Source organism: Epinephelus lanceolatus, chromosome 1 (assembly GCF_041903045.1).
Source record: "Epinephelus lanceolatus isolate andai-2023 chromosome 1, ASM4190304v1, whole genome shotgun sequence".
In the NCBI taxonomy this organism is placed as follows: Eukaryota; Metazoa; Chordata; class Actinopteri; order Perciformes; family Serranidae; genus Epinephelus; species Epinephelus lanceolatus.
In genome coordinates this window covers 42,284,470-42,294,518 of record NC_135734.1, presented here as the reverse complement: position 1 = coordinate 42,294,518, position 10,049 = coordinate 42,284,470, and positions in this window count along the sequence as shown.

The window sequence follows — 10,049 nt, the reverse complement described above, 5'->3', positions numbered from 1 at the left end:
TATTTTATTCCTTTTATCTGTGTGTGTGTGTGTGTGCATGTGTGTTCATTTCTCTGCATGTGTCGGGGGAGTTCGCAGTCGTGTAGAGGAACAGGCAGAGTTGAAAGTTGTCCCATATTAAAAAACCCAACGTGCCCCCGGCGGTATAAAAGCTCGACACCCTGGTATGTGCTGGTTGATGCCTGCTGGGGAGCTGTGGGCTGATAATGCATGAGGAGGCCTGGCAGGGGGTCCTCCTGCTTTCCCTTCCGCTCATCACTCTGACTGCCAACACTGACTCACACACACACACATACACACTAGTTCTGCAAGACGCCCTTGTGGATTTAGTGACATCTATGTATAACATATGTAAGGTTTGCTCTGGTTTGTTTTTCCGTGTTTCCTTTTTTACTGTATATAATATCCAGTGTGGGCAGGAATGTTTCCTTCATCATCAGTGCACTCATGAGACAAAGGACCCCAAAGACACACAAAACACTTGTTGTGTCTATGTCAGTGAAATTTTTCAGGTGAGACAGAACTCAGGGTAGCCATGGGTCTGGAAAGTACTTGAAGGTGCTTGGATTCAAAAGAGGTCCTTGAAAGTGCTTGGATTTAGCCAGCCACAATCTGTTTTGAGCATCTGATAGTTGTTTGACTCTGGAAACAAGTTCAATAATCAATTCAATTGTGCAGTGTTTTTGGCATATTTGTGTCTCTGTGTCAGGCAGGGCCCACAGCACGAGCACCCCTTCCTCCTGTCGAAAGTAATGGGAGTATTTTTCCCCCTCTAACGTTATAATAAAGACTGAGTTGAGGTAGTAAGACTTATTGTATGTAAGTCTAGTAGTTGGATTTGTCACATGATGTGCTTTTGCCAGCCCGTTCTCATTCTGTAGTCGTCATATCGCTGCTTTGTGATTTCAGTATCAGACACTGACACCAAAAGCAACTTTTCGTGGTGATATGATAGGCCACCGCTCAGCTGGATGGCACCTGTTGCAGCAGTACGTATGATACGCCACAGGACAGGGTCAGTTTGAAATGCTGCCGGTAATGATAAAGAGCTGGAAATTCCCCATAGGGTCAGTGGGAGGGGTGGTGGATGGGTCCAACAAACCCTGGACTTTTACCTGGAAGGCCTCTGTTTGCTTCCCGTTTGAATATAGAGTCAAACCATGATGGGTTTTTTTTTCTAAATCTAACCACCTGGACCTAGCACATAATATGTAGACACCAAAGTCCACAGATAAACTGACAATATGTGACGACTGGGATGAGAACATGTTGGCTCTTGCAATATGGATTAATGATGAGTGCATTTAATATCCAGTAAAACACACAGACAACTAAAATATTTATTTATTTATTTAAAGCCAAATTCAAAGGTTAAATACCAACTCAAACCAGACACACCACTTCACCTGGCATGTGTTGGCTGTGGGAGGAAACCGGAGCTCCTGGAGAAAACCCACGGCAGACATGGAGATAACAGAAGTGTGAACCCCTGAGCCTCCACGCTGCCCCAATGCCAGGTTCATGCGACACATCATGTTTGTCTGTTCTGACGCTCTTTGCTCGCCTGATGCCAATAGCAGTACTCACCGGGTTGCTAAAGTGCCTCTGCTGTTTCACGCCATCACAGGCATCACAGACGTGGCATCAGTTACACTACACAAAATAATAGATGGATTAGCATGTACAACACTCAGTGTTATACACGATAATCCATCTATTATCACGATCCTAGCTGACTCTGTATGATGCTGCGTTGGGCTGTAATCTAGCTGATATCGTGTAGTGTGAACCTGGCATTAGTGCGAAGGTAAATCAACCTCAAAACATCTGGGAATGTGTCAGATAGATGTGTTTATGAATTTGTAGTCACTAAAATATAGTTCAAAGTTTTTCAGATATTGTCCACTTCCATTCATATGAATGGAGGTTTCTGTGAAGTACTATAAAGTTCAGTTGATTCAAAACACACCTAAAACACACTATAAACATGGCTTAAAAGTACACACATCAGCTTCACTGTAACTTGCAGCATTCACAGACTAAGCAATTGTCTTTATCTGGACACATTCAGGCCAAATCTGCATTTTTGTCACCATTTAAGTTCATTTTTAGTAACTCTTATACTTTTCTTACTTTTGTTGTTACTTTGATAGGCACTGGTTTTTGCTTTTTGCTCCTTAAACACTATATCTTGTATATTTTGAATATTTTGACAGACACTTAACACTCCATTGTTTTAAAAACTAGGCCCAGTGTGTGACTGTGACCGAATCAGACCACTGGTTGTTCTGGTCGTTACTGGCTTGTGAACGTTAATTTTGGATAAATAAACATCTGTTTAATTAAATTGAATTAATTTGTAACAGGGTGTGACTAATTTATTTACAAATATTCATTTTGTGGGTGAAGTATTCCTTTTAATTCGCAAAAGTTTCTGTATCAAGTGTGGAGTCTCTGCTGGTAACTTACTTCTTTAAATCCCAAAAACCAAAACTGATTTCTCCCACTTGAAATACATAAATTGTGATTTATTTATTTATTTATTTGTTTTTGACTCATTATCAATGAAGTAATATTACACAAGCAGGTGTGCTGTTAGGTGTGCGGTCAGGACCCAGGTGCTTGCACCAAGGTCTGTAAAGCCCCGTTTCCACCAAGCAGTACAATGCGGTACATTTCAGTTCAGTACGCTTTTTTTCTGTTTCCACTGTGAAAAGTTGTGGATGTTCCCAATGGAACTGTTCCGTACTGTCCCCATTTTTGGTCCCCCCTCTGTTGGGGTACCTAGCACACAGATCTGGTACTAAAAGGTGGAGCTGTGAACACTGCAGTCTGATTGGTCAATAGAGGACGGTCACTCTGCTCAGGGCTGAGTTGTGGCTGGTTTTCATACCGTGGAGAGTTTTATCAGTAGACTGTGACTATAGAATACCCGGTATCACTCTGAAGTCTTCAAAATCCAGTGCTTGGGCAGTGACTTGTGGCTAGAGAAACTTATGAAAAAAGGCGTCCTTAAACGTCATTATGATATGTGGCCAGTTGCTGTTATAGTTTAACGGCACCCAGCGGTGTCAGGTGGAAACATGGCGGGACAAGGACGAAAGTCAAGGCAGCGAAAGTCCAACTGGGGCAGGCGGAAGGGGTGGTGGATGGGTCCAACAAACACTGACTTTCACCCAAGAGAGCAGTGTTTGCGTCCTATAAGGTTCTAAAGCCAAACCATGTTTTTTTCTCCTTAACCTGGTTTCTGTCAAGTGCTGTACAGTTTAGTTGATTCAAAACACACATTAAACACACATTAAGTCCTAAAGTAATGTTGACATGAAGATCAGTTCTCGAAAAGTTCTTGAAATGTATCAAATACAAAAGAGCCACAACCTTGAGAACTCTGAGATGCTGCATATGAACTTGAATATTTTGTTCAGATCCACACTGACACTGCACGCACACTTCCCTTTGAAGCACGGAGCGCATCACCAGGCACAAAGATACAGTTTCAACAAACCTGTCTCAGCAGCTGCAGTGGGACAGACCATTTATCACATGACTTTTCACTGTGTAACTTTCTATTTACAGGCAAATCTCTGATACCAACAGGCCCTGAGAAAACAGAGCAGCATTGACCGTAACTGTTTGCATAACACTAATTACTGTAGTTACAGTAAACAGTTATTACAAAGGACGTTTTTCTTTCTTGAGCTTTGAATTGAACACACTGTAACTGAGGCTTCTGTGGATTCTGAGTAACAATAACATCAATTTGATTGGTTATGAGACCCCAAACGTACAATGCAGTTCTTTGTGTATCACTACATGTGAATACAGTAAGTTCCTCTTGAAGCTCCTGGGTAATCTATAGTGCCTATCTCCTTCCAAATGTTATTTGTAAGTGATTTAGTCGACTTAATGTGTTAAAAGGATGGAGCTTACTGTACTGGGACGTTCAAACAATGTCAGGGATCAGAGTTAAAGAGCCTTCAATAAGACACATTCCTCTGGCTCCTACAGTAATATATACTGCATTGGTTCCCAGTGGTCTCTTTTGTTTGACATACCTGATATTATTTAACGTTTAAAATGGATTGGGTTACAGTTATACAGGAACAGCCATCCCGGAGTTGTTGGCCTCTTTTTTTTTTCAGTAGGTTTGATCAAGTTGCTGCATGTTCCAGCTATTTATCCTTCACTTTTATCTACTATTTCTGCTTCTCTGATGGCTTTCAGTACTTTTAATGCACTTCCAATCGAAGCAGGTGATGTTCAGGTGTTTATTTTCCTCCAAAACTTAAAGGGATACCTTAGTCCCAAATCCAACACATTTTTCCTCTTACCTGTAGTGCTGTTTATCAGTCTAGATTGTTTTGGTGTGTGTTGCAGAGTGTTGGAGATATTGGCCGTAGAGACGTCTGCCTTCTCTCCAGTATAATGGAACTATTTTACATTGCGGTGCTCAAAGCGCAGAAGAATACATTTGAAAAACTCAACAGCAATGTCTCTTTACAGTGATTCATGATCTGGTTACGAGATAATCCACAGACCTTGTTGTGAGTAGTTTCATATGGGAACTATTTTCTTTTTACAGAACAACACCAGCCAATGGTATCACTGAGCAGAAGGAAGTGTGCATCTACTCGTGGACGAGAGGCTTGTACTTGTAACAGCACGCAGCACGTTTCTACAAACCATGAATACATTACATTTGCACATTATTTTGCAGCAGATACATTGAACTTTACGTTTCAACAGTGCAGTGGTTTACGTGGGATTATGTCAAGGCATAAAAACCATTTGGTTATGGTTAGGATACGATCATGTTTGGGCTTGCAGTTCCTGGTTTTTGAGGGCACAACCCCAGCGGAAAAGCAGCAACTCTGTAAAAAAAAACAACTGCTTTTAATGCCACTATCACTGCTGGAAAATCAGCGATGGGTTGCTTCAAAACACCCACATTTGGTGCCTTAAAAGCCACTGGAAACCCAGCAGTGACTCGCTAAATCACAACTGCTTTTGTCAGTCTCAAACAGTGGTCTGCAGTTTGGCTTGTGTCTCGTCTAGTAGACACATCATCCACCATACTGCGTCACTTTCGAAATGTTGATATGATACACAAGAAATGTGCAAATGTTACGCATTTGTGTTTGAAGAAATGTACAATGACAACATTTTCTTGTGGCGACTGGGCTGCAGTGAGAGATGTAAACACTAATGGTGTCCTCCTCGACTGAGCTGTGACGTTAGCTAGCGTAGTGGTGCTAGTTGAGCGGTAGATGAACACTTCAATCTGCATGATTACCAGTGTTGGGCAGTAACATGTTACAGTATTATAATTACTTTTTCCATTGACAAGTAGTGTAACTAATTACTAATAAAATTTCAGTAGTAATATTACAGTTAGCCCCCAAACCAAACAGTTCTTTACAATGTAAACGCCACGCAGGCACGTCACAAAGCAGCAAGCTAGTTTTGAACATTGAAACGCTTATATTAGCAGCTGGAAATATTCCCATTACTTTGATTTTATCAGGGGGATAGATGACAAGAACACTGTTTCTGCAAGACTTCGTATTAAAACTCTTTCCACTGCAAAGAACGTACTACAACCGACAGCACAACAACGTTAAGTTCCAGGAATTACACCCCACCAAAGGTGAGCCCTCCTTGGCCACAGACGTTGTCTGTAGCCCTACACTAACAACCAAATCTGGATTTTACTCATGGACAGCTGCAGCTACAAAGAAGTGATGAAGCTTGTGGCTGGATATGTGGGGGATGAAATGTTGCTCTATGAGTGACTCTCCATCTTTCAGACAGAGCCTTGAGAAAATACAGGTCACACTCACAGGCAACTGCAGACCCCAAGGTAAAAAAAAGAAAAATTATTTGCAAGCTTTCCAGCCTGAAATAGACTTACTGGCGTTTACCTCTACCTTATCTTGAGTAACCAGGTCATGATTTCTGGAAAGAGACATTGCTGTTGAGTTTTTCAAACATATCCTTCGGTGCTTTGAGCCCCACCAGCCGAGAGCCATCTAGTCCCATTATGTTGGAGAGAAGGCAGACATCTCTACAGCTGATATCTCCAACACTCAGGAACTCACATCAAATCAATCTAGGTTAATAAACAGCACTACAGGTAAGAGGAAAAATAATAAATTTGCTGTGAACTGTCCCTTTAAATATGTGGATATTTAAAGAGTTATTTCCTCAGCAGCTCCACAACATTTCCACGTAACTCCTGCTTGGGACTCACTGATCTGTTGCAACAAACTCCACCCCTCTGCATCTCCAGTGGAGAACACCTGCAGCTGCTCTTCATACCTGGCGGTGCTGCCAAATCCAAAACCTGTGAGAATACGTTTGACTCCCATCATATTATGATCTCTACCAAAAAAAAAGAGGCTCTTTCAGTCTCACAGGAGGCACACAGGAGCTACAGGGGGCCCATTCAAATGCCATCTCGTACTCCACAGAGCTGTTGATATCTTGCTCAAATTTGCCCAACGCAGACTGCGAGCATGAAGCAATACGTGGAAATCTCACCATGAAATGAAAGCAAAAAGAGAAGTGTTTTAATGTGTCTTTAAATACCAGGAATATTCAGTCGGATCAGCGTGCAAACTAGCCTCTTTAGTTCTTCAGCCTGTAAACATAAGAATAGATGCATCGATCAATGATGACACATGCACGAGTATGTAACCAGTTAAAACAAACCCACAGTGTGCATGTTTTATACAACTGAACTACAATATAAGACGCCTGAGCACTCAGTGCACATTTCTAAAGGCATTTTAAATGTTGGTGTGTTATCTTCCTTCAGCAGGCTCAGTCCCTCTGTGTTGCACTCACACTTCACTAAGTGGCTTGTCAGCATTGTTTGCAGTCAAACCAAATGAGTATAAAGCTTGTTTCATTGGGTTCAATAATGCTAACAAGCACATTCTTTTTTCAGGGGTGGACACACAAAACAAAATAAGAGACTAAGATTCTAAATGTCAACTAATTCCCTCGAGTGATTTATACACAATTATTCTCCACATATAAAAACATTAAGCCTGCCGACACACAACAGGCTTGTGGTGTAGACTTAGAACTGCTGGCGCTGGGACTTTGTAAGATCATGAAAGAGCGGGTCATGAGAAATAAAGCTACAGAGGACGTCCAGCAAACTGAACTCATCACTGAGTGTTATTTATCTTAATTCACTACATTGAGGAATAAACAGTTGGTCACATTTATTTTTCTCTTGAACAACTGAAGATTGATATTTGTAGAGTTTAGAAAAAGAAAACCCTTTCAGCTGCATGGCCAAAACTACTGTATGTGGACACACAAGCATTACAGATTTCTCTTTTTAAAACTAATGGGCATTAACCTGCTGCTATAACCTTTGAATTTTGGGACCTGCTTGCAGAAATCTGCTCCCTCTCAGCAACAACAGCATCAGTGACATGCAGCACTGATGTCGGGTAACAAGGTCTGGCGTCCCACTTCATCCCAAAGGTGCTGGATTCAAGGTTGTAACTACAAACTGAGGACACTGAGATTCTTACTTATATTCTGAATTTAAGCAATTTGAATTTTATTCCAGGTAGTGTGGAGGAGGCTTTGAAACACCATTTAGACTTTCATGTTGGGAAACAAAACCCACAGAGATTACACCTGAACAGTGAAGTGAATAAATAAAACAAGCCAAATACCAGTTATTCAGTAACCTTTCTGGTTTGGCTGGGTAAATGGGATGGAAATTTATGACCTCAGTGTCTCTAAAAATCCTCACCGAAGGCACTGGTTGGACTGGATCAGGATCAGAAGCAAGGTTTATTATCAAGTTGGTTTTCACTAACAAGGAATATGCTCTGGTGTTTGGTGCTCTTAACAAATAAACAATGAAATATTAGGAGCAAATAAGACAAAATATATATACATTGTAGTCTAGCTAGAATGAGAGAGCTGCAGAGTTTTGTGCAGGATGTTCTGCACAGATTCTGCCAGGGGAAGATCTTCCACAAGAAACTGGTACAAAAAACCAAACCAAACACTTCTTTGTGGACGTCACTGCACTGACAGCGGTCTTGTTGCATTGTGGGTAATTTAGGTGCCAGGTTTTGACGTGGAAGAAGTATGCATTCATTTATTCATTTTCTGTAACATTCATTTTCTGTAGGCTGGAGCCTGTCCCAGCTGACATTGGGTGAGAGGCAGTGTACACCCTGGACAGGGCACCAGACTATCACAGGGCTGACACATAGAGACAGACAACCATTCAAACTCACATTCACACCTACGGACAATTTAGTCACCGATTAACCTGCATGTCTTGGGACTGTGAGAGGAAGCTGGAGTACCTGGAGAACTCCACACCCAGGGGTTCAGCCAGAAAGTGCACCACATGCCGCCCTGGAAGAAGAATGCATGGAATAAAAGAAAAAATAATAATAGCTCTTGTTCTGCTGCGTCAGTTTTGATTCTTTTTACTGTCTGACAATGTTAAAGATTTTTCTAAAAAACAATGCATACACTTACACACAGGTACAGGTAATCCCTTTTGATCATCACTTATGACAGACTAGACGTGTTTGGCAGTGTATTTTTCTACAGAGACTCTGCCCTCTGCCTGCATTTTCTTATTTCCTTTTCATTTTCTGTACTGGCGACGTTTATGGGTGTGTACCCTCACAGGGCTCAGGTGAGCTCAGGCTTTATAAAAAGAGAGTGATCTCACACCACGTGTCCAAGAGACCCAGTGCCGAAAAAAACCTCAAATACAGCGAGGCAATTGTGAACCTTTTAGAGCGTGATGCAGAATCTCTTTTAAAGGTCCAGAGTGTAAGATTTCAGGGGATCTATTGGCATAATTTGAATAAGAATCATGTGTTTTCAATAGTTTATAATCACCTGAAAATAAGAATCATTGTGTTTTTGTTTCTTGGAATTAGACATTTACTACATACTGTGCAGGTCCTCTTTCATGAAGTCCGCCATGCTATTTCTACAGTAGCCCAGAATGGACAAACCTTGAGGCTATTTTAAAATTTTTATTTTTGTTATAAGTTCAACTTTAACAAAAACCTGTTCCTCTCATCATAAAATTTGTAGAATATATCTTTTATAATATAAAAATGATGTAAAAAAAAAAAAAAAAAGTTCAGTTGTACAACATTTAGGTAAAATGTAGGGAAACAAAATGAAAACAAAAACATTTGGGATCTGCTAAACATATGGAGTAAAACTGTAAAGTCCAGTTCAGACCAAACATTCGAGAGACGAGTTGAAACAGGAAACTACTTGCAATGCACCGGTCTGCAACGTTCTAAAAACCTACCAGTTCACACCAGTGCAACTAGATGAGACGGTGTATCATCTCTATGCAACAACTCTCTGTACTTCTGTTTTGATTTCCAGCTTTTCAGGCTTATTTTGTGGCTGAATATAATTTGCTGCTTCTTAAAATATGAATGAGGATAGTGATAGTGAGATACTGGCTACAGCTGCATTTGTAGTAGTGATGAAACGGTAAAAAACAAAAACAAAACAAGCATCAGATGGACTGTATTCATGATAAATACTCCACAGTAACATAAATAACCAGCACCAATCAATCAGTCAATGAGAATGTGTGTGTGGGAGGGGCATAAGCACATACAGTTATCAGCAGCAGTGACCCATTGTCTGACACCAGCACACCGTGAGGATGGAAACCAAGGGCTCGGCAGGGACAGAGCACCTGCCGCGGCACGCCAACATGCTGTCTGTGGTCATTTTGACTTGACCGGTGGACTTCACTACAGGCTGATTTTTTGTTGAAACAGCTGACGAGCTGAATGTTCTAAAACCAGTTGCCAGCAACTTGACCAGCTGAGTTGCAGCTGACACCATCAGTCGGCTTGAGTCGAGGTCAGCCCGGCCAGTTCACACCGCTGCAACTTTTCTCTGCAACATTCTAAAACAGTTTTGTCTTGTTGTTGCGAATCTTTGGTCTTTGGTCATGGACTTTCCACGTGCAGATATGACGTGCAAGGTACCCTGGGTGCGTTGGCTGTTGACGTTCT